At 39.9% G+C, this 26,112-nt stretch overlaps 1 protein-coding gene across 3 annotated transcripts in view; it reads left to right on the forward strand.

The window, feature by feature from the left end:
• slc8a3 (solute carrier family 8 member 3) overlaps positions 1 to 26,112 on the forward strand; it is a 93,637-nt gene that overhangs the window by 29,852 nt on the left and 37,673 nt on the right. The window lies entirely within an intron of this gene.

Below are 26,112 nucleotides of genomic sequence, written 5' to 3' on the forward strand. Positions count from 1 at the left end.
CAACTCAGCCACCAAGAGGTAGGCCAGGTAAACCGACAGAGAAGGTCAGCATAGTGCAAAGACTTTCTGCACAGTCACTTGCTACACAGCTCCAAACTTCATGTCACCTTCCAATTAGCCCACGTACAGTACGCAGATCTTCATGGAATGGGTTTCCATGGCCGAGGAGCTGCATCTAAGCCATACATCACCAAGTCCAATGCAAAGCGTGGGATGCAGTGGTGTAAAGGACATCACCACTGGACTCTAGAGCAGTGGAGACGCCTTCTCTGGACTGATGAATCACACTTTTCCATCCGGCAATCTGATGGACCAGTCTGGGTTTGGGGGTTGCCAGGAGAACGCTACATTTTGGACTGCATTGTGCCGAGTGTGAAATTAGATGAGGAGGAATTGTAATGTAGGGTTGTTTTTCAGGAGTTGGGCTTAGCCCCTTAGTTCCAGTGAAAGGAACTTTGAATGCTCCAGGATACCAAAACATTTTGGACAATTCCATGCTCCCAATGTTGTGGAAACAGTTTGGAGCGGGCCCCTTCCTCTTCCAGCATGACTGTGCACCAAGCAAGGTCCATAAAGACATGGATGACAGAGTCTGCTGTGGATGAACTTGACTGGCCTGCGCAGAGTCCTGACCTGAACCCCATAGAACACCTTTGGGAGGAATTAGAATGGAGACTGAGAACCAGGTCTTCTCCACAAACATTAGACCAATGTGTCTTTTCGAAGACTGGTGGAAAATTGCTATAGACACACTCGGCAACCTTGTGGACAGCCTCCCCAGAAGAGTTGAAGCTGTAATAGCCGCAAAAGGTCATATTGAAGACTATGGGTTAGGAATGGGATGCCACTTCAAGGTCATATGTGAGTCAAGGCAGGTGGCCAAAGACTTTTGGCAAGATGGTGTAACTGCTTCATGTCATGCGGCCCCTGTGGGGTCAGCGTTGGGGCCGAGAGCAGGCGTTATTTCCCTGCTTGGAGGTGGTCCATGCTTGAAGTTGATGCTCCGGCGGGGCGACGGCCAGTAAATCAGGTCAGCAGCCGCAAACGCCAGGGCTAAAAACAACCAGGTCGCGGGCCGTGGGCGGACCAGGAAGATCAAGTCGCTCGAAGCAGAAGTCGGCGACGTGATGAGCGAGCGACGTGCGGGCGGGAGAACATGTTCTGAAATATTGAGAGGAGGAGGAGAAAGAAAGAACACGAACGATGGTGGGAAAAAAAGGCAAAATGGTCGGTCCACCTGGTTAAGACCCCCCACTCTGCCGCCCCCATCTTGTCCTCTGACATAATGTGGAGGTCAAACTTCTTCAGGCTGATTTCATAGCAGTGGGGGGCCTTGGTTTCCCACCTAGGCCTTCAGTGATGTCCCACCTCCATGATGACCTCTCAAAATACAAACCCCGTTTCCATATGAGTTGGAAAATTGTGTTAGATGTAAATATAAACAGAATACAATGATTTGCAAATCCTTTTCAAGCCATATTCAGTTGAATATGCTACAAAGACAACATATTTGATGTTCAAACTGATAAACATTTTTTTTTTGCAAATAATATTTAACTTTATGGCAGCAACACGTGCCAAAGTAGTTGAGAAAGGGCATGTTCACCACTGTGTTACATCACCTTTTCTTTTAACAACACTCAATAAACGTTTGGGAACTGAGGAAACTAATTGTTGAAGCTTTGAAAGTGGAATTATTTCCCATTCTTGCTTTATGTACAGCTTAAGTTGTTCAACAGTCTTGTTGTCCTATTTTACGCTTCATAATGCTCCACACATTTTCCATGGGAGACAGGTCTGGACTGCAGGCGGGCCAGAAAAAGTACCTGCACTCTTTTTTTACGAAGCCACGCTGTTGTAACACGTGCTGAATTTGGCTTGGCATTGTCTTGCTGAAATAAGCAGGGGCGTCCATCTTTAGATGGCAGCATATGTTGTTCCAAAAGCTGTATGTATCTTTCAGCATTAATGGTGCCTTCACAGATGTGTAAGTTACCCATGCCTTGGGCACTAATGCACCCCCATACCATCACACATGCTGGCTTTTCAACTTTGCGTGGATAACAGTCTGGATGGTTCGCTTCCCCTTTGGTCCAGATGACACGATGTTGAATATTTCCAAAAACAATTTGAAATGTGGACTCGTCAGACCACAGAACACTTTTCCACTTTGCATCAGTCCATCTTAGATGATCTCAGGCCCAGAAAACCTGGCGGCGTTTCTGGGTGTTGTTGATAAATGGCTTTGGGTTTGCACAATAGAGATTTAACTTGCACTTACAGATGTAGCGACCAACTGTATTTAGTGACAGCGTTTTTTTTTAAGTGTTCCTGAGCCCATGTGGTGATATCATTTACACACTGATGTCGCTTTTTGTACTGCCTCAGGGATTGAAAGTCACGGGCATTCAATGTTGGTTTTCACCCTTGCCGCTTAAGTGGAGTGATTTCTCCACATTCTCTGAACCTCTTGATGATATTAGGGGGGGTAGATGTTGAAATCCCTAAATTCCTTGCAATAGATGCTTGAGAAATGTTGTTCGTAAACAATTTGCTCAGGCATTTGTTTACAAAATGGTGACCCTCGCCCCGTCCTTGTTTGTGAATGAGTGAGCCTTTCACGGAACCTGCTTTTATAGCCAATCTTGGCACCCACCTGTTCCCAATTAGCCCGTTCACCTGCGGGATGTTCCGAACAAGTGTTTGATGAGCATTCCTCAACTTTCTCACTCTTTTTTGCCACTTGTGCCAGCTTTTTGGGAAACATGTTGCAGGCAAGAAATTCCAAATGAGCTATTATTTGCAAAAATAACAGTTTTCCAGTTGGAACATGAAATATCTTGTCTTTGCAGTCTATTCAATTGAATATAAGATGGAAATGATTTGTTGTAGTCTCTTTTTATTTAGCATTTACACAACCTGACAACTTCACTGCTTTTGTACATTGTATACTGTAAATATGTTGTGTATCCCCTATCTTTGTTGTGCTTGGCTGCTTGCACTCGCTGTTGTGTGTGTGTGTGTGTGTGTGTGTGTGTGTGTGTGTGTGTGTGCGTGTGTGTGTGTGTGCATGTAGCACGTTAGCATTAGCATTAGATGTGTTGTCGACAATATGACTGCTAAGAGATGAGCCAGGCGGAGGAAGACACACTTCTAAAAATAGTCAGGGACGTGTCTCTCCGGGGGCGCGCGTGTTTGTGTGTGTGTGTGTGTGTGTGTGTGTGTGTGTGTGTGTGTGTGTGTGTGTGTGTGTGTGTGTGTGTGTGTGTGTGTCTTTTTACCCGTGACATTCAATGGCAACAGAAAAAAATACATGAATACACAGCATGAAATGTTGATCTCCAGTCACAGCCTGGGGATACACACACACACACACACACACACACACACACACACACACACACACACACACACACACACACACACACACACACCAATAGTGACACAGTTCAATGTAGCGTCTTCATGCCAGTCATTTAGCATTAATGATGGCACAGTAACAGCAGTGAGTTAAAAACACATCTATTAAAAAGCACATCTATTTAAAAAAATGTGTATAATAAAAAACATGCAGTAAACAACACACACATTAAAATTTTAAAAGCATGTTTTAAAAACATGGTTTTAAAAACATGTCAAAAAGAATGAGTTCATTAGAAAACAGTATATTAAAAACTCGCGTAGTAATTTTTTGTTAGCATGTTTTAAGAACAGCTTGTTAAAAATGTATATTCAAGAAATGTATTAAAAACAGGTATATTAAAAACGTGAGTGTGATTAAAACATTTGCATTCTTAACAGGTATATTAAAACAGGTGTATCCTTAAAAGGTTTTTATGCCAGTCATTTAGCATTAATGATGGCACAGTAACAGCAGTGAGTTAAAAACACATCTATTAAAAAGCACATGTATTTAAAAAAAATGTGTGTAATAAAACAACATGCAGTACACAACACACATATTAAAATTTTAAAACATGATTTTAAAAACATGTAATAAAGAATTAGTTTATTATTTTAACATGTTTTAAGAACAGCTTGTTAAAAATGTATAGCAAAAATCATGTATTAAAACAAGCATATTAAAAACATGAATACAAGCCTGCGTATTTAAGATTTGTTTTTAAAACCGGTATATTAAAAATGTGTGTGTAATAAAAACAGTTGTATTCTTAACAGGTATATTAAAACAGGTAAATCTTTAAAAGGTCTTTATGCCAGTCATTTAGTATTAATGATGGCGCAGTAACAGCAGTGAGTTAAAAACACGTCTATTAAAAAGCACATCTATTTAAAAAATGTGTGTAATAAAACAACATGCAGTAAACAACACACATATTAAAATTTTAAAAACATGGTTTTAAAAACTGTTTTAAAAACATGTCATAAAAATGAGTTCATTATAAAACAGTGTGTTAAAACATGGGTAGTAAAACAATTTTTTAACCAGTTTTAAGAACAGCTTGTTAAAAATGTAGAGCAAAAATCATGTATTAAAACAAGCATATTAAAAACATGTTTAAAAGCCTGCGTATTTAAGATTTTCTTTTAAAACAGGTATATTAAAAATGTGTGTGTAATAAAAACAGTTGTATTCTTAGATAGATAGATAGATAGATAGATAGATAGATAGTACTTTATTGATTCCTTCAGGAGAGTTCCTTCAGGAAAATTACAATTCTTAACAGATATATTAAAACAGGTAAATCTTTATAAGGTCTTTATGCCAGTCATTTAGCATTAATGATGGCACAGTAACAGCAGTGAGTTAAAAACACGTCTATTAAAAATCACATCTATTTAAAAAATATGTGTAATAAAACAACATGCAGTAAACAACACACATATTAAAATGTTAAAAACATGGTTTTAAAAACAGTGTTTTAAAAACATGTAATAAAGAATGAGTTCGTTATAAAACAGTGTGTTAAAACATGGGTAGTAAAACATTTTTTAAGAACAGCTTGTTAAGAATGTATATCAAAAATCATGTATTTCAAAACAAGCGTATTAAAAACATGTATAAAAGCCCACGTAATTAAGTAATGGATTAAAGACAGGTATTTTAAAACAGTTGTATTTTTAACAGGTATATTAAAACAGATATTTTAAAACAGGTTTATCTTTAAAAGGTCTTTATGCCAGTCATTTAGCATTAATGATGGCACAGTAACAGCAGTGAGTTAAAAACACATCTACTAAAAAGCACATGTATTTAAAAAAAATGTGTGTAATAAAACAACATGCAGTACACAACACACATATTAAAATTTTAAAACATGATTTTAAAAACATGTAATAAAGAATTAATTCATTATTTTAACATGTTTTAAGAACAGCTTATTAAAAATGTATAGCAAAAATCATGTATTAAAACAAGCATATTAAAAACATGAATAAAAGCCTGCGTATTTAAGATTTTTTTTTAAAACCAGTATATTAAAAATGTGTGTGTAATAAAAACAGTTGTATTCTTAACAGGTATATTAAAACAGGTAAATCTTTAAAAGGTCTTTATGCCAGTCATTTAGCATTAATGATGGCACAGTAACAGCAGTGAGTTAAAAAAACATGTCTATTAAAAAGCACATCTACTTAAAACATGTGTGTAATAAAACAACATGTTGTAAACAACACACACATTAAAATTTTAAAAACATGGTTTTAAAAACTGTTTTAAAAACATGTCATAAAAATGAGTTCATTATAAAACAGTGTATTAAAACATGGGTAGTAAAACGATTTTTTAACCAGTTTTAAGAACAGCTTGTTAAAAATGTAGAGCAAAAATCATGTATTAAAACAAGCATATTAAAAACATGTTTAAAAGCCTGCGTATTTAAGATTTTCTTTTAAAACAGGTATATTAAAAATGTGTGTGTAATAAAAACAGTTGTATTCTTAGATAGATAGATAGATAGATAGTACTTTATTGATTCCTTCAGGAGAGTTCCTTCAGGAAAATTACAATTCTTAACAGATATATTAAAACAGGTACATCTTTAAAAGGTCTTTATGCCAGTCATTTAGGATTAATGATGGCACAGTAACAGCAGTGAGTTAAAAAACACGTCTATTAAAAATCACATCTATTTAAAAAATGTGTGTAATAAAACAACATGTTGTAAACAACACACACATTAAAATGTTAAAAACATTGTTTTAAAAACATGGTTTTAAAAACAGTGTTTTAAAAACATGTAATAAAGAATGAGTTCGTTATAAAACAGTGTGTTAAAACATGGGTAGTAAAACATTGTTTAACATGTTTTAAGAACAGCTTGTTAAAAATGTATATCAAAAATCATGTATTTCAAATCAAGCGTATAAAACATGTATAAAAGCCCACGTAATTAAGAAATGGATTAAAAACAGGTATTTTAAAACAGTTGTATTTTTAACAGGTATATTAAAACAGATATTTTAAAACCGGTTTATCTTTAAAAGGTCTTTATGCCAGTCATTTAGCATTAATGATGGCACAGTAACAGCAGTGAGTTAAAAACACATTTATTAAAAATCACATCTATTTAAAAAATGTGTGTAATAAAACAACATGCAGTAAACAACACACATTCAAATCTGTTTTAAAAGCATGTATTAAAAACAGTGTTTAAAAAACATGTAATAAAGAATGAGTTCACTATAAAACAGTGTATTAAAACATGGGTAGTAAAATGTTTTTTTAACATATTTTAAGAACAGCTTGTTAAAAATGTATATGAAAAAAACATGTATTAAAAACAAGCATTTTAAAAACATGTATAAAAGCCTGCATATTCAAGAAATGTTTTAAAACATTTTTGGGACTTAAGCACATCCCATAAATACAGAAGAGCACGTACCAGTAGGTAAGACAAGTTGTTTTTTCATAAGATGGTCCTTTTAAAGCACGTGTATTAAAAACTGATATTTCGAAAATAGGTGCATTAAAATAGGTGTACTTAATTCAAAACAGGTGTATTTTAAAGCATGTGTATCTTAAAACGGGTGTATTAAAACAGGATTGTTTTAAAACAAGTGCACACTATTTAAAACAGGTATATTTTAAAATATGTGTATTAAAACAGGTAGTATATTTTAAACCAGGTATATAAATAATAGGTATTTTAAAACGGGTGTATTAAAAACAGCTACATTTTAAAACAGTTGTGTTAAAAAAGGTACATTTTAAAACATGTGTTGTCAAAACAGATGTATTAAAACAAGTATATTTTAAATCAGTTGTGTTAAAACAGGTATATTTTAAAACAAGTGTGTTAAAAACAAGTATATTTTAAGACACGTGCAGGTGTATTATTTAAAACCGGTAATTTTTTAAACAGGTGTAGTAAAAACAGATGTATTAAAACAGGTAAATGTTAATACAGATGTGTTAAAACAGATATATTTTAAAACAAGTGTGTTAAAAACCGGGTATATATTTTTTGTAAAAACAGGAGTTTTAAAACAAGTGTATTTTAAAACAGGTGTAGTAAGAACAGATGTGTTAAAAACAGGTATTTTAAAACAGGTCAATTAAAACAGGTATATTTTAAAACAAGTGTGGTAAAAACCAGGTATATATTTTTAGTAAAAGCAGGTGAATTAAAACAGGTATATTTTAAAACCAGTGTGGTAAAAACCAGGTATATATTTTTAGTAAAAACAGGAGTATTAAAACAAGTGTATTTTAAAACAGGTGTAGTAAGAACAGATGTGTTGAAAACAGGTATTTTTAAAACAGGTGAATTAAAACAGGTATATTTTAAAACAAATGTGCCAAAAACAGGTATATTTTAAAACAAGTGTGTTAAACACCGGGTATATATTTTTAGTAAAAACAGGAGTTTTAAAACAAGTGTATTTTAAAACAGGTGTAGTAAGAACAGATGTGTTAAAAACAGGTATTTTAAAACAGGTAAGTTAAAACAGGTATATTTTAAAACCAGTGTGGTAAAAACCAGGTATATATTTTTAGTAAAAACAAGAGTATTAAAACAAGTGTATTTTAAAACAGGTGTAGTAAGAACAGATGTGTTGAAAACAGGTATTTTTAATACAGATATATTTTAAAACAAGTGTGTTAAAAACCGGGTATATATTTTTAGTAAAAACAGGAGTTTAAAAAAAAGTGTGTTTTAAAACAGGTGTAGTAAGAACAGATGTGTTAAAAACAGGTATTTTAAAACAGGTAAATTAAAACAGGTATATTTTAAAAGAAGTGTGGTAAAAATCAGGTGTATATTTTTAGTAAAAACAGGAGTTTTAAAACAAGTGTATTTTAAAACAGGTGTAGTAAGAACAGATGTGTTAAAAACAGGTATTTTAAAACAGGTAAATTAAAACAGGTATATTTTAAAACAAGTGTGTTAAAAACCAGGTATATGTTTTTAGTAAAAACAGGAGTATTAAAACAAGTGTATTTTAAAACAAGTGTATTAAGAACAGATGTATTGAAAACAGGTTTATTTTAAAACAGGTATATTTTAAAACAAGTGTGTCAAAAACAGGTATATTTTAAAACAGGCGTAGTAAAAATAGGTGTGGTAAAACAGGTGTATTGAAACAGGTATATTTTAAAACAAGTGTGTCTAAAACAGGTATATTCTAAACACATGTTGTATAAACAGGTATATTTTCAAACAGGTGTAGTAAAACAGGTATATTCTAAAACAGGTGTGTTAAAAACAAGTATATTCTAAAACAAGTGTAGTAAAAACAGGTGTGTTGACATCACAGGTATGATTCTAAAAGGTGTGTATATAAACAGGTGTGTACGGGGCTGCAGTTATACCTTCTCCTGCACACTTATTGGGGACAAGAGGAAGTCCAGTTGGCTCATAAAGAAGCTGGCAGTCGGCCCAAAAACACAAAATGTCTGCTGGGCGTTTATTTAAAGCTGGCTGCTCCTCGCCATCCATGGCTGCACGCACCTTGCATGCAGCCATGGATGCAGGGTGCATGCAGGGTGCATGCAGGGTGCATGCAGGGTCGCCGAGAGGCCGACTCTTCATTTCATGTGGCGAGGGCGTGCCAGGGCGTGCCAGGGCGTGCCAGGGCGTGGTGTTAACAGCCGGGTCAACATCCTGGCAATTGATGTGGTTTATAGCAGTGGTCCCCAACCTTTTTGTAGCTGCGGACTGTTCAATGCTTGATAATATATATATATTTTTTTGTCATGAAAAAGGGAGGTTTTTTGGGTTGGTGCACTAATTGTAAGTGTATCATGTGTTTTTTTATGTTCATTTAATTTAGAAAAATAATTATAATAAACAATTTAAAAAAAATAAAAATAATAATAATACAAAATTCTTCTGTGGCCCGGTGGTTGGGGACCACTGGTTTATGGCGGCTAACATGTGTGTGTGTCGGCCTGCAGCAAACACACACTCAAAACTGAATGTTATGGGAAAAAAAAAGACTGAAATGCTGATTTTGTCTACCTTAAAGGGGAACATTATCAGCAGACCTATGTAAGCATCAATATATACCTTGATGGTGCAGAAAAAAGACCATCTATTTTTTTTACCGATTTCCGAACTATAAATGGGTGAATTTTGGCGAATTAAACGCCTTTCTGTTTATCACGCTGGAGGCGATGACGTCAGAATGTGACGTCGCCGAGGTAACACACCCACCATTTTCATTTTCAACACATTACAAACACCGGGTCTCAGCTCTGTTATTTTCCGTTTTTTTGACTATTTTTTGGAACCTTGGAGACATCATGCCTGGTGGGTGTGTTGTCGGAGGGTGTAACAACACTAACAGGGAGGGATTCAAGTTGCACCACTGGCAAGAAATCTTCCTCCAGACCCCATTGAATGTACCAGAGTGTCTCCACATTTGACCGGCGATGCTAAGACAGACATGGCACAGAGATGTATGGATAACCTGCAGATGCATTTGCAACCATAGTCAACGAAATCACAAAGGTGAGTTTTGTTGATTTTGACTGCCAGCTAATCGATGCTAACATGCTATGCTAATCGATGCTAACATGCTATTTACCGGCGGTGCTAAAGCAGACATGGCACAGAGATGTATGGATAACCTGCAGATGCATTTGCAACCATATTACGTTCCCTTCCACCCACATTTAATGCGAAACAAACACTTACCAATCGACGGATTTAAGTTGCTCCAGTGTCAAAAGATGCGAAAGTCCTGATCGTTTGGTCCGCACATTTTACCGGCGATGCTAACGCAGCTATTCGGCCATGCTATGGCTATGAATAGCGTCAATAGCTATTCACTCAATAGCTTAAGTTTCTTCTTCAATACTTTCATACTCCAACCATCTGTTTCAATACATGCGTAATCTGTTGAATCGCTTAAGTCGCTGAAATCCGAGTTTGAATCAAGTATCAAGGCAAAACAAGTATGGAGGCAAACGAAATTGAAGAAGAAATTGAAGCTATTGAGCGAATAGCTATTGACGCTATTCGGCCATAGCATGGGTGTACTTAATGAAGTGGCCCATAGCATGGCTGCCTTATTAGCATCGCCGGTAAAATGTGCGGACCAAACGATCAGGACTTTCGCATCTTGTGACACTGGAGCAACTTAAATCCGTCGATTGGTAAGTGTTTGTTTCGCATTAAATGTGGGTATCTAGTTTCAAATCTACATACAGCTAGCGTAAATAGCATGTTAGCATCGATTAGCTGGCAGTCATGGTGTGACCAAATATGTCTGATTAGCACATAAGTCAACAACGTCAACAAAACTCACCTTTGTGATTTGGTTGACTTAATGGTTGCAAATGCATCTGCAGGTTATCCATACATCTCTGTGCCATGTCTGTCTTAGCATCGCCGGTCAAATGTGGAGACACTCTGGCACATTCAATGGGGGTCTGGCGGCAGATTTCTTGCCAGTGGTGCAACTTGAATCCCTCCCTGTTAGTGTTGTTACACCCTCCGACAACACACCCACCAGGCATGATGTCTCCAAGGTTCCAAAAAATAGTCAAAAAAACGGGAAATAACAGAGCTGAGACCCGGTGTTTGTAATGTGAAAATGAATATGGCGGGTGTGTTACCTCGGTGACGTCACGTTTTGACGTCATCGCTAAAAGACCGATAAACAGAAAGGCGTTTAATTTGCCAAAATTCACCCATTTAGAGTTCGGAAATTGGTCAAAAAAATACATGGTCTTTTTTCTGCACCATCAAGGTATATATTGACGCTTACACAGGTTTGGTGTTGTTTTTTAGGTTGGTCCCTCCAAAGCTTTGGAGTAAATTGCAAAATACCTATTCTGTTCTGGGTTATCATTTAAAATCAGTTTATGTGTCATCAAAAGTAATTGGGATTCACCAGCAACTTAAATTCCCTGGGAGGAACATCTGGTTTACAGTGCATGTTCCCTAGGTTGTGTAAGGCAGGAGTGTTCTGCTGCTCTGAAGGACTGAAGGTGCATGATGATGTTGTACGTTCTAATGTTAGTTGGAGTAAAAAAAAATCGACGGATGAGGTCATGAAGTCTTGGCGTATTCTTCTCCCGCTAACACGCCTTAAAAGCACAACATGTGACGACTCCAGAGCTGATTTTGTATCAAATCAGACACGAACGCGTGTCGCTTTTGTGCGACGTGTGTTAGCAATCAGCAGCACAGTGGAAGAAGCACTTGGTGACAATCAGCAGGACACTTCATTAAGGCGCTGATTTCCCATGAGGCATTGCGGCCTTTTCTCCCTTTTATTGCCTTTCCAGCGCAACTGTCATAAAGTGACAGAAGAGTAATGTTGTATTTATGTTTCTTACTTATGTTGCGTGGGAGGAGGCCATGGCGCTCAGAAGCAGCTCTCGGGAGACCAAGTTGAGAGAGAACTCCGAGCGCGTGTGATTGGTTGATGCCAGGAGGTGCTGCTCGCTGGCAGCAGGTGTTACATAAAAGAGGAGGGAGAGAAGAGTTCTTTGGAAAAATGTCTCCTTCTCTTTGCTTTTATGAAGAAGAGCATGACGAGACAAAAAAAAAAAAAAACACACAGAGTTTCAATCTTGTTTTTACACGGTAACTACTTTTCAACTTAAAGCAGGGGTGGGCAATTAATTTTTAATGGGGGCCGCATGAGCCACCCGAGCACTGCTGGAGGGCCAAATGGACAATATTTCAATTAAATTTTGCTCAATATTATTTTTGATATACCGTAAGATAAATAATACAAATAATTAAAGCTGCAAGCAGCGTTGGTCGGGCCCGCCTTTGGCTGCTGCCCCCGAGACCCACGGCCGGATAAGCGTTATAGGCGCCTTGGAGCCACTATTTTGAGAATCTAATGCATTGTGAAAGTAATGCAGTTGTTGTATTGAAGTGAAAATATCAAACTTCCTGTTGATTTTTGCCAAAGTATGTTAATTATTAAAATGTAGGTCTAAGTGAGACCTACATAGTGTTTTTTGTTTCATGTCTCTCTGACATTCCTACCGGAAGTTACAAGCATTTTTGTCTGTGTTTTCTTCCTAGGAGCAGTTTGTCCGTGTTGTATTCCTAGGAGGCGGTAGAGCGCAATTTTGAGTTTTGAGGTTAGGTTTTTTCATCAGATCGCAATTTTTTGCCAGACCTGATGTGTGTGTCAAGTTTGGTGAGTTTAGAAGCATTTTAAGGGGGTCAAATTACAGCTCAAAGAGGCAAAAATGAAATTTTTTAGGAGACTTTGCACAGGGGTTCTTTGAAGGCGCGTAAAATCAAAACCTGAGAACTTATCAAAACTCTGTTGTATACTTTTAATCAGAAAGGTTCAATCCCTCTCCTGTGCGAGTTTGAAGCCAAAACAACAAACGCATTCAGAGGAGATAATGTTTGAAGAAAGGTGACCGGTTTTTACAAAACGTTTGTTTTGAAGGGGGAATTGCAAACTTCCTGTTGATTTTTGTTGGGGGTTGTCAATCTATGAAATGTAGGTCTAAGCGAGACCTACATAGAGGTTTTTGTTTCATGTCTCTCCGACATTCTTATCGGAAGTTACAAGCAATTTTGTCTGTGTTTTCTTCCTAGGGGCAGTTTTTTCAGTGTTTTATTCAAAAATAGCGCTAGAGCGCAATTTTGAGTTTTGGGGTTTGGTTTTTTCATTAGATCGCAATATTCGCCAGTCCTCATGTGTGCGCCAAGTTTGGTGACTTTTGAAGCATTTTAAAGGGGTCAAATTACAGCGCAAAGAGGCAAAAATTGCATTTTTTGCGAAAATTCTATTTTGAAGGGGTTTTTGCCAACTTCCTGTAGATTTTTGCTGAAAGAAGTGAGTGTATGAAAATTGGGTCTAAGTCAGACCTACATAGAAGTTTTTGTTTTATGTCGCTATGACATTCCTAACAGAAGTTACATGCAGTTTTGTCTGTAATTTTTTCCTAGGGGGCGCTAGTGCGCAATTTTCATTTTGGGGGATTGGTTGCTTAATATGTTGGGAAGGTTTGCTATACCGACGTGTGTGTCAAATTTGGTGAGTTTTGAAGCATGTTAAGGGGGTCAAATTACAGCGCGTAGGTACGGAATAATAATAAGACACAGCAGTTTCAATAGGGTCCTTGGACCATGGCAAAGGACTCGAGTCCTTTGCCATGGGCCAAGGACCCTAATTAAAGCTGCAAGCAGCGTTGGTCGGGCCCGCCTTTGGCTGCTGCCCCCGCGACCCAAACCCGGATAAGCGGTAGAAACATGGATAGTAGCTACTATTATTATAGGGTATTGTGTGTAAAATTTTGAGGACAAAAAAGATTTAATTCCATTTCACATTGTCATTTTCTACTGTTAGTCCTAAGTGTCCCGATACTTTTGTCCAGTGGTAGCCATAAGTGTCCCAATACTTTTGCCTCGTGTTAGTCCTAAGTGTCCCAATACTTTTGTCCAGTGGTAGTAGCCATCTTGAGACAACAGCAGCGCAGCAGCATCAGCGCAGTTGATCTTTGAAGGGTCATAAAATCAAAACCGGACCAGTAATCAAAACTCTTTCGATAACTTTTAATCAGAAGGGTTCAAATTCTCTCCTGTGCGAGTTTGAAGCCGAAACGACGAATGCACTCAGAGGAGATAACGTTTGAAAAAAGGTGACGGGTTTTTACAAAACTTTTATTTTGAAGGGGTAATTTTTAACTTCCTGTAGATTTTTACTGAAGGATGTCAATTATTAAAATGTAGGTCTAATTGAGACCTACATTGAGGGTTTTGTTTCATGTCTGTCCGACATTCTTACCGGAAGTTACAAGCAGTTTTATCTGTTTTCTCTTCCTAGGAGCAGTTTTCTGTGTTTTATTCAAAAATTGCGATAGAGCGCAATTTTGAGTTTTGGGGGTTGGTTTTTTCACTAGATCGTAATTTTTGCCAGTCCTGATGTGTGTGCCAAGTTTGGTGAGTTTGAAGCATTTTAAGGGGGTCAAATTACAGCTCAAAGAGGCAAAAATAGCATTTTTTGCGAATATTTTGTTTTGAAGGGGTTTTTGCCAACTTTCTGTTGATTTTTGCTATAGAAGTTTCCAATTGGAAATTTAGGTCTAGGTCAGACCTACATAGTGTTTTTTGTTTCATGTCTCTACGACATTGCTAGCGGAAGTTACAAGCAGTCTGTTTTTTGTTTCTTCCTAGGGGGCGCTAGCGCGCAATTTATATTTTTGGGGTTTGGTTGCTTAATATGTTGGGAAGGTTTGCCGGACTGACGTGTGTGTCAAATTTGGTGAGTTTTGAAGCATGTTAAGGGGGTCAAATTACAGCTCATAGGTGCGGAATAATAAAGAAAGAATGTGGGAGTCCTTTTGCAATGGGCCATGCGGGCCCTAATAATTTCATTTAACCTAACTTAACTTTATACAAAAGCAGATTGCTTTGGATGGATTTATTTAAACTCTTAATCCTTAGATATTTATATTAGACTATGTGAAATGGTCTGAGATGGTCTCAACCCACCTGGTTACAGTGCGTCGGGAGAGTGACACGTTGTCAAATGCGCCCCTCTTCTTCGGGCATATCGGCGCAACAGAGTCCAATAAGCACTCCTTAAAGGGGAACATTATCACAATTTCAAAAGGGTTAAAAACAATAAAAATCAGTTTCCAGTGGCTTGTTGTATTTTTTGAAGTTTTTTTCAAAATTTTACCGGTCTCGGAATATCCCTAAAAAAAGCTTTAAAGTGCTTGATGTTCACTATTTGCGATGCGACTATCCATTTCCCTGTGACGTCACACAGTGCTGCCAATGTAAACAAACAATGGGAATACCACAGCAAGATATAGCGACATTAGCTCGGATTCAAACTCGGATTTCAGCGACTTAAGCGATTCAACAGATTACGCATGTATTGAAACAGATGGTTGGAGTATGAAAGTATTGAAGAAGAAACTGAAGCTATTGAGCGAATAGCTATTGACGCTATTCATAGCCATAGCATGGCCGAATAGCTGCGTTAACATCGCCGGTAAAATGTGCGGACCAAACGATCAGGACTTTCGCATCTTTTGACACTGGAGCAACTTAAATCAGTCGATTGGTAAGTGTTTGTTTCGCATTAAATGTGGGTGGAAGGAAACGTAATATAGTTGCAAATGCATCTGCAGGTTATCCATACATCTCTGTGCCATGTCTGCTTTAGCATCGCCAGTAAATAGCATGTTAGCATCGATTAGCGTAGAATGTTAGCATCGATTAGCTGGCAGTCAACATTAACAAAACTCACCTTTGTGATTTCGTTGACTTAATGGTTGCAAATGCATCTGCAGGTTATCCATACATCTCTGTGCCATGTCTGCTTTAGCACCGCCGGTCAAATGTGGAGACACTCTGGTACATTCAATGGGGGTCTGGCGGCAGACACTTTGGCATCTTGGGGCCAGTGGTGCAACTTGAATCCCTCCCTGTTAGTGTTGTTACACCCTCCGACAACACACCCACCAGGCATGATGTCTCCAAGGTTCCAAAAAATAGTCAAAAAAACGGAAAATAACAGAACTGAGACCCGGTGTTTGTAATGTGTTGAAAATGAAAATGGTGGGTGTGTTACCTCGGCGACGTCACATTCTGACGTCATCGCCTCCAGCGCGATAAACAGAAAGGCGTTTAATTCGCCAAAATTCACCCATTTAGAGTTCGGAAATCGGTTAAAAAAATAGATGGTCTTTTTTCTGCAGCATCAAGGTATATATTGACACTTACATAGGTCTGCTGATAATGTTCCCCTTTAATAAACTCTCCGTCAGAAAACGCCTTACTTTTTCTGGCGATTTTGTGAGAAATGAGGAAACTTGTCCTGAAGGCTGCAACTCTGCAGTGTGACATTCGGCAAAAAGTCCTTGTTGGGTTGCAGTTTTACCATCAACACATCAGCCTCCTTTGTGCACTTTCATCAGACACATTCTGCTACTTTTCCTCCTGCTTCGTCGTGTCCTGGCGATTCAATTGATATTCTTTAAACACAGAAACCTGTGTAGCACAAATTCAGCACAGGGCTCTAACTTTCTTCTCTGTAAAGAAATACTTGGCAGTCCATGTCTGGTTGAAAACACGTCATTCATCATCAACTTTTCTTTTTTTAGCGTGAGCTGACATGTCGGGGATAACCGAGCATCGCGTGTCGCTGTGCACCTTCACTCACCGCTCACACATGGACAGACGCCCATAAATAACACTTTTCAAAATTAAAGCAGCACCGTTGTATCGCAGACTCAATCAATCAATCAATGTTTATTTATATAGCCCCAAATCACAAATGTCTCAAAGGACTGCACAAATCATTACGACTACAACATCCTCGGAAGAACCCACAAAAGGACAAGGAAAACTCACACCCAGTGGGCAGGGAGAATTCACATCCAGTGGGACGCCAGTGACAATGCTGACTATGAGAAACCTTGGAGAGGACCTCAGATGTGGGCAACCCCCCCCTCTAGGGGACCGAAAGCAATGGATGTGGAGCGGGTCTAACATGATACTGTGAAAGTTCAATCCATAGTGGCTCCAAGACAGCCGCGAGAGTTCAGTTCAAGCGGATCCAAGACAGCAGCGAGAGTCCCGTCCACAGGAAACCATCCCAAGCGGAGGCGGATCAGCAGCGTAGAGCTGTCCCCAACCGATACACAGGCGAGCGGTCCATCCTGGGTCCCGACTCTGGACAGCCAGTACTTCATCCATGGTCATCGGACCGGACCCCCTCCACAAGGGAGGGGGGGACATAGGAGAAAGAAAAGAAGCGGCAGATCAACTGGTCTAAAAAGGAGGTCTATTTAAAGGCTAGAGTATACAGATGAGTTTTAAGGTGAGACTTAAATGCTTCTACTGAGGTAGCATCTCGAACTGTTACCGGGAGGGCATTCCAGAGTACTGGAGCCCCAATGGAAAACGCTCTATAGCCCGCAGACTTTTTTTGGGCTTTGGGAATCACTAATAAGCCGGAGTCTTTTGAAGGCAGATTTCTTGCCGGGACATTGTGAAATTGTGACCTTTTTCTTGTGAAATTCTAACTCGTTTTTCGCAAAAAGCTTTTTTATATTTGCATAGTATGTAAATATTATTCTTGTTGTAAATACACTTCTTTATATATCTGGAAAGGCTGCTCCTATAGAGGGAGGCTTTTTTTCTCAGCTCTCAAGAAGGTAACAAATACAAGTTGTGTGTGTGTGTGTGCGTGTGTGCGTGTGTGTGTGTGTGTGCGTGTGTGCGTGTGTGCGTGTGTGCGTGTGCGTGTGCGTGTGTGTGTGCGTGTGCGTGTGCGTGTGCGCGTGCGCGTGTGCGTGTGCGTGTGCGTGTGCGTGTGCGTGTGCGTGTGTGTGTGTGTGTGTGTGTGTGTGTGTGTGTGTGTGTGTGTGTGTGTGTGTGTGTGTGTGTGTGTGCGTGTGCGTGTGCGCGTGCGCGTGTGCGTGTGCGTGTGCGTGTGCGTGTGCGTGTGCGTGTGCGTGTGCGTGTGCGTGTGTGCGTGTGCGTGTGCGCGTGCGCGTGTGTGTGTGTGTGTGTGCTGGTGGGCGTTTTTCCCCTTCCGGGAAAGATCACAGCTCCTGAAGACGGCGGCCATATTCCACTGGCCAATTAGACTTCCTCCTGAAAGGCTGGAGGCTCTTGCCAGGCGGACATGTTGGATGGCTGGAGGATAAAGGCTGGGCTGGCAGTGATGAGAGGTTGAGGATGAGAGGATGCTCCATCTTCACACACACACACCTGCAGTGTAAGGTGTGTGTGTGCAGGTTGTTAGTGTGATCGGGCCAGCGCGGTGGTCATGTGGTTACAGCACATCTGCCTCGGGGCCTGAGGCTTGCAGGTTCCAATTGATCATTTCCAAAATGTTGAACGCTCTGTTTGTGTTTTTTTGCGCATTTTTTAGTGGACTTTTGTTTTGTTGCTTCTTGGTTTTGGTGTTTATTTCCTTTGAAGCGCTCTTATTTGTTAGTTTCATTTCCTGTTCCTGCACGCTGGCCTTTCTCACCTGTCCTGTATTAGTGCTCAGGAGGTCCACCTGCCTGTGATCATCAAGCAGGGCCTCCAGGTTCATTCTGCTTCTCAGCCCACCTTCATGCAACATCCTGGACTCTCACTTTCCTCTGCTCCTTTGGCAATGATGAGAGATATAGCAGATTAGTCTCTCTTAACAGGTGGCTGGATAGCTTCTGCAGACAACAGGGATTTACGTTTATTGATAATTGGCCCTCTTTCTGGGGCAAACCTGGCTTGCTGAGGAGAGACGGCCTTCACCCTAACCAGGAAGGCGCTATCCTCTTGTCTCGGAACATAGACTTCGCATTGAGCCACATTTGACTAACTGCACTAGAGCAAGCCCGGTCACAGGCAATTACAGAGCCTGCTAGCCTGGGTATGGAGTCAGTTAAGTTAGAACTAGCCAGCGCCAGGCTGGATGATCCCTGTACACATAGCAATTTTCGTAGAATAATACACAACTCACAAAATGTTTTTTCTACTGTATCTATGACTTCGTCAGAGTTAGACATGCGTTCTACTGAGGTGGCAAATTATGATGCGTTCAGTTTATCGCAGCGCCAAGTAGACAATCTGAAAATTCCCGTCATATCAATTCCTAGATATGGTCGTAATTATTTTAAGTACACTGCGCATAATAAACGCAACATTATTAATATTGCTACTACGGATAATTTTATCAACAACTCCTTAAAACAGCCCACTACCTATAATATGGGCTTTCTAAACATCAGATCTTTGTCTCCCAAAACGTTATTAGTCAATGAGGTCATTAGAGACAACAACCTTAACGTCATCGGTCTTAGCGAAACCTGGCTCAAACCAGACGACTTTTTTGCGATAAATGAGGCATCCCCTCCTAACTATACGAATGCGCATATTGCCCGTCACCTCAAAAAGGGAGGGGGTGTCGCACTAATATACAACGAAAACTTTAACTTTAGTCCTAACTTAAATAATAAATATAAATCGTTTGAGGTGCTTTCTATGAAGTCTGCCACACCTCTGCCTCTGTGCCTGGCCGTTATCTACCGCCCCCCAGGGCCCTATTCGGACTTTATTAATGAATTCTCAGAGTTTGTTGCTGATCTAGTGACGCACGCCGATAATATAATTATAATGGGGGACTTTAATATCCATATGAATACCCCATTGGACCCACCGTGCGTGGCGCTCCAGACTATAATTGATAGCTGTGGTCTTACACAAATAATAAATGAACCGACGCATTGCAGCGGTAATACGATAGACCTAGTGCTTGTCAGAGGTATCACCGTCTCCAAAGTTATGATACTCCCGTATACTAAAGTAATGTCCGATCATTACCTTATAAAATTCGAAGTTCAGACTCATGTTCGGCAAGCTAATAATAATAATAACTGCTATAGCAGCCGCAACATTAATGCTGCCACAACGACGACTCTTGCGGACCTACTGCCCTCGGTAATGGCACCGTTCCCAAAGTATGTGGGGTCTATTGATAACCTCACTAACAACTTTAACAACGCACTGCGCGAAACCATTGATAGTATAGCACCGCTGAAGTTAAAAAAGGCTCCAAAAAGGCGTACGCCATGGTTTACTGAAGAAACTAGAGCTCAGAAATTATTATGTAGAAAGCTGGAACGCAAATGGCGCACGACTAAACTTGAGGTGCACCATCAAGCATGGAGTGATAGTTTAATAACTTATAAACGCATGCTTACCTTAGCTAAAACTAATTATTACTCAAATCTCATCCGCATTAATAAAAACGATCCAAAATTTTTGTTTAGTACAGTAGCATCGCTAACCCAACAAGGGACTCCTTCCAGTAGCTCCACCCATTCGGCAGATGACTTTATGAAGTTCTTTAATAAGAAAATTGAACTTATTAGAAAGGAGATTAAAGACAATGCGTCCCAGCTACAACGGGGTTATAGTAACACAGATACGATTGTATATACAGCGGATACTGCAAATATCCAAAATAGTTTCTCTCGTTTTGATGAAATAACATTAGAAGGATTGTTACAACGTGTAAATGGAATAAAACAAACAACATGTTTACTTGACCCACTTCCTGGGAAACTTATCAAGGAGCTTTTTGTATTATTAGGTCCATCAGTGCTAAATATTATAAACTTATCACTTTCCTCGGGCACTGTTCCCGTTGCATTCAAAAAAGCGGTTATTCATCCTCTCCTTAAAAGACCTAACCTCGATCCAGACCTCATGGTAAACTACCGACCGGTGTCTCACCTTCCCTTTATTTCGAAAATCCTCGAAAAAATTGTTGCAGAGCAGCTAAATGAGCACTTAGCGTTTAACAATCTATGTGAAACCTTTCAATCCGGTTTCAGGGCAAATCACTCGACTGAGACAGCCCTCGCAAAACTGACTAATGATCTATTGCTAACGATGGACTCTGATGCGTCATCTATGTTGCTGCTCCTCGATCTTAGCGCTGCTTTCGATACCGTCGATCATAATATTTTATTAGAGCGTATCAAAATACGAATTGGTATTTCAGACTCAGCCCTGTCATGGTTTAACTCTTATCTTACTGATAGGATGCAGTGCGTCTCCTATAACAGTGTGACCTCGGACTATGTTAAGGTAACATGTGGAGTTCCCCAGGGTTCGGTCCTTGGCCCTGTACTCTTCAGCATCTACATGCTGCCGCTAGGTGACGTCATACGCAAATACGGTATTAGCTTTCACTGTTATGCTGATGACACCCAACTTTACATGCCCCTAAAGCTGACCAACACGCCGGACTGTAGTCAGTTGGAAGCGTGTCTTAATGAAATTAAACAATGGATGTCCGCTAACTTTTTGCAACTTAATGCCAAAAAAACGGAAATGCTGATTATCGGTCCTGCTAGACACCGACCTCTATTTAATAATACAACTTTAACATTTGACAACCAAATAATAAAACAAGGTGACTCTGTAAAAAATCTGGGTATTATCTTCGACCCAACTCTCTCCTTTGAGTCACACATTAAAAGCGTTACTAAAACGGCCTTCTTTCATCTCCGTAATATCGCTAAAATTCGCTCCATTTTGTCCACTAAAGACGCCGAGATCATTATCCATGCGTTTGTTACGTCTCGTCTCGATTACTGTAACGTATTATTTTCGGGTCTCCCAATGTCTAGCATTAAAAGATTACAGTTGGTACAAAATGCGGCTGCTAGACTTTTGACAAGAACAAGAAAGTTTGATCATATTACGCCTGTACTGGCTCACCTGCACTGGCTTCCTGTGCACTTAAGATGTGACTTTAAGGTTTTACTACTTACGTATAAAATACTACACGGTCTAGCTCCAGCCTATCTTGCCGATTGTATTGTACCGTATGTCCCGGCAAGAAATCTGCGTTCAAAAGACTCCGGCTTATTAGTGATTCCTAGAGCTCAAAAAAAGTCTGCGGGCTATAGAGCGTTTTCCGTTCGGGCTCCAGTACTCTGGAATGCCCTCCCGGTAACAGTTCGAGATGCTACCTCAGTAGAAGCATTTAAGTCTCATCTTAAAACTCATCTGTATACTCTAGCCTTTAAATAGACCTCCTTTTTAGACCAGTTGATCTGCCGCTTCTTTTCTTTCTCCTATGTCCCCCCCTCCCTTGTGGAGGGGGTCCGGTCCGATGACCATGGATGAAGTACTGGCTGTCCAGAGTCGAGACCCAGGATGGACCGCTCGTCGGGACCCAGGATGGACCGCTCGCCTGTATCGGTTGGGGACATCTCTACGCTGCTGATCCGCTCGAGATGGTTTCCTGTGGACGGGACTCTCGCTGCTGTCTTGGAGCCACTGTGGATTGAACTTTCGCAGTATCATGTTGGACCCGCTCGACATCCATTGCTTTCGGTCCCCTAGAGGGGGGGGGTTGCCCACATCTGAGGTCCTCTCCAAGGTTTCTCATAGTCAGCATTGTCGCTGGCGTCCCACTGAATGTGAATTCTCCCTGCCCACTGGGTGTGAGTTTTCCTTGCCCTTTTGTGGGTTCTTCCGAGGATGTTGTAGTCGTAATGATTTGTGCAGTCCTTTGAGACATTTGTGATTTGGGGCTATATAAATAAACATTGATTGATTGATTGATTGATAAAAAAAAAGTGGCGGCAGTGGCGAGCGTTTCAGATGTAATTAAACACATTTACTAGGATAATTCTGGAAAATCCCTTACCTGCTTATTGTGTTATTAGTATTTTAGTGAAATTACAAAGTCATACCTGAAAGTCGGCTGGCTGCGGTGAATGCCAGTGTCTCTGAGAGAAGCCTAGGAGCCAAGATCACAGCTGCCTTTTTGACAGCTACAGGAGGAGGTCCCATAATCCACTGCAGTCTCCGGTAAGAGCCGACTTAATATCACAATTTTCCCATCCCAAAACTTGCTGGTTGACGTAGAGAAACATGTTCGCTTGACCGCTTTGTGTTAAAGCTTTACAACAAACAAAGAAACACCGGCTGTGTCTCGGTGCTAAAGGCAGCTGCAATCCACCAACAGCATTCTTCTTTGACGTCTCCATTATTAATTGAACAAATTGCAAAAGATTCAGCAACACAGATGTCCAGAATACTGTGTAATTATGCGATGAAAAGAGACGACTTTTAGCCGTGTGTGTGATGCTGGGCTAATATGTCCCCTCCAACCTGAGACGTCACAAACGTGTCATCATTCCGCGACGTTTTCAACAAGAAACTCCGCGGGAAATTTAAAATTGCAATTTAGTAAACTAAAGCAGCCGTATTGTCATGTGTTGCAATGTTAATATTTCATCATTGATATATAAACTATCAGACTGCGTGGTCGCTAGTAGTGGCTTTCAGTAGGCCTTTAAGCGTTAAAAGTCAAAAAATATAAATATACATTTGGCTTATTTTCAACAATTATTATTTTTTAATCGTTATGAATTATTGACCTATTTAGTGTTCCAATTACTTCACGTCAAATATTCCACTTTGAAATGTTTTGGGGGGAAATGTTGCACAGTTTGTGTGTTTGCCATAGAAATAAGGTTTTAATTGGCCCTGCGAGGAGCTGGCGACTTGTCCAGGGTGTACCCCGCCTTCCGCTTGATTGTAGCTGAGATAGGCACCAGCGCCTCCCGCGACCCCAAAGGGAATGAGCGGTAGAAAATGGATGGATGGACATAATGGCTATAAAAATAAAAAAATTAATTAAAAAAAATGTTATAACGACAGACAGACTTGAAGTTGATCTCGAGATTCAAGCGTTAAATGAAAAAAATAATAATTTATGACTTATTTCTAACATTTCTATGACTGAGACTCTGCCGGAGACCAAACTTGAGGAAAGACATAAAGGTGAAAAAAACCCACAACTATTGTATTACTTTAAAAAAAGAAAATTATCAAAATGGCCCCCAAATACTTTGATTTTTCAGTCTGCGGCCCTCAGTGGAAAAAGTTTGGACACCCCTGATGTACATGAATACATTTGCATAATATATGTACATGTTGACTTTACTGTTTGTCTTTTTACTTTATATGTATATATGTACATGTTGACTTTACTGTTTGTCTTTTTACTTTCACCCTTTTAAATGTCAATAAACCTGCTGACACGCTCATGGGTCTTCAGAGTCGTGGCATAAGGAGGGTGTTAAACATCACACATGCACTCCTAACGGCACAAACATATTGTGTCATTTATACAACTATTATTTTATACACATTATGAGGGACAAACTGTAAAAATGGATTATTAATCCGCTTGTTCGTTTACTTTTAATATCTGCTTATTTTCTCTTTCAACATGTTCTATCTACACTTCTGTTCAAATGTAATAATCACTTATTCTTCTCTTCTTTGATACTTGACATTAGTTTTGGATGATACCACACATTTGGGTATGGATCATGTCGATACCAAGGATCATACATTGGTCATATTCAAAGTCCTCATGTGTCCAGGGACATATTTACTGACTTTATAAACATAATATACATTTAAAAAAAAACGAAAGAAGATGTTGTGATGCCAAAAAATATCGACATAATCATAGTAGTATCGACCAGCTAAGCTCCTGTACTTGGTATCATTACAGGTGTAGATCCACCAATGGCGTTTGTTTACATCGTGACGCAGGTGAGCTACGGTGTGTAGTGAAGTGTGTTTAGCTATTCGTCATAAAAACGTACTTTATTTGTCGCCATGGAGACCAGGATTAGTGATTTAGAAGTGGCTAAAACACTGCCGACTGGGGCTGGACTTTAGCCGCTAGCTAGTTAGCCATGTCTTAAATCACCTCCTCCTGAGGGTGTTTCAGGGTTAGAACTGCAACTTTATCTTTACTTATTAAGACAAAATGTGTCCGTTCTTCCTTTTCTGTCCACACACTGTTTGCTTGGAAGTACTCTGTGATCGTGCGCTGCCGAACATGCTCGTAAACCAGCAATGTCATGACGGGGGCGTGGTGGGCCAGTATTTTTCAGAGGTGGTATAGTACCGAATATGATTCATTAGTACCGATCATGATTCATTAGTATCGCGGTACTTTTCAGAGGCGGTATAGTACCGAATATGATTCATTAGTATCACGGTACAACACTAATTCCGGCGGTATAGTACCGAATATGATTCTTGTGAATCGCAGTACAACACTAATACCGGCATACCGGTACTTTTCAGAGCTGGTATAGTACCGAATATGATTCATTAGTACCGCAGTACAACACTAATACCGGCATACCGGTACTTTTCAGAGCTGGTATTGTACCGAATATGATTCATTAGTATTGCGGTACAACACTAATACCGGCATACCGGTATTTTTCAGAGGCGGCATAGTACCGAATATGATTAATTAGTATTGCAGTACAACACTAATACCGGCATACCGGTACTTTTCAGAGGCGGTATAGTACCGAATATGATTCATTAGTATCGCAGTACAACACTAAAACCGGCATACCGGTGCTTTTCAGAGCTGGTATAGTACCGAATATGATTCATTAGTACCGAATATGATTCATTAGTATCGCGGTACAACACTAATACCGGTACTTTTCAGAGGCGGTATAGTACCGCATATGATTCATTAGTATCGCGGTACAACACTAATACCGGTATACCGTACAACCCTACTCACATGTGGTCCACCAGTTTGTCCACGCTGGTGATATACAAATACTTTTACCTGCGCATTGCCTACCGTCCCTGCGTTCTGTGGTCACGCCTCCAGCACCTAACATTCTTTGTGTCCTCTATAAAGACGCCGCTGCTTCTTGGAAGAGTTTTATCGCCAAACACGCTAACTGCGACCGACGCCCACAAAAGACTCCAAGCCTGGTCCCACTTGTGCACTTTGTCACACTTCCTTCTTTTCCACCAATCACACGTCACTTCCTGCCTAAGACGACGTGGTCAGCGATCCAGAAAGAGCAAATCGCTCCTGATGATATCGTTTTGATCGCTTAGCAACCTTGCTCATACATCAGGCCGCCCGCTGACCAGTTAACCAGCGTCTCTCCTCAATAACGCTTTACAAACGATCAATTAGGGCCATCGGGGGGCGGGGGGGGGGGGGGGGGTAGTTATTGAGCTGCTCCCTGGTGATGATGTCACACTCTGATGTTTTTTTGGTTTCCAGAAAGAGGGAGAGGAAAGAGACTTCATTAAAGTGGAGCGCTCCTCCAAGCCAAGCAATAAACTCTGCAATAAACTGCTTCCTTCCATAACGCCGGCGAGGGCTGGGGGGGGGGGTAGG

This window comes from Nerophis ophidion, linkage group LG03, assembly GCF_033978795.1.
Source record: "Nerophis ophidion isolate RoL-2023_Sa linkage group LG03, RoL_Noph_v1.0, whole genome shotgun sequence".
NCBI lineage: Eukaryota > Metazoa > Chordata > Actinopteri > Syngnathiformes > Syngnathidae > Nerophis > Nerophis ophidion.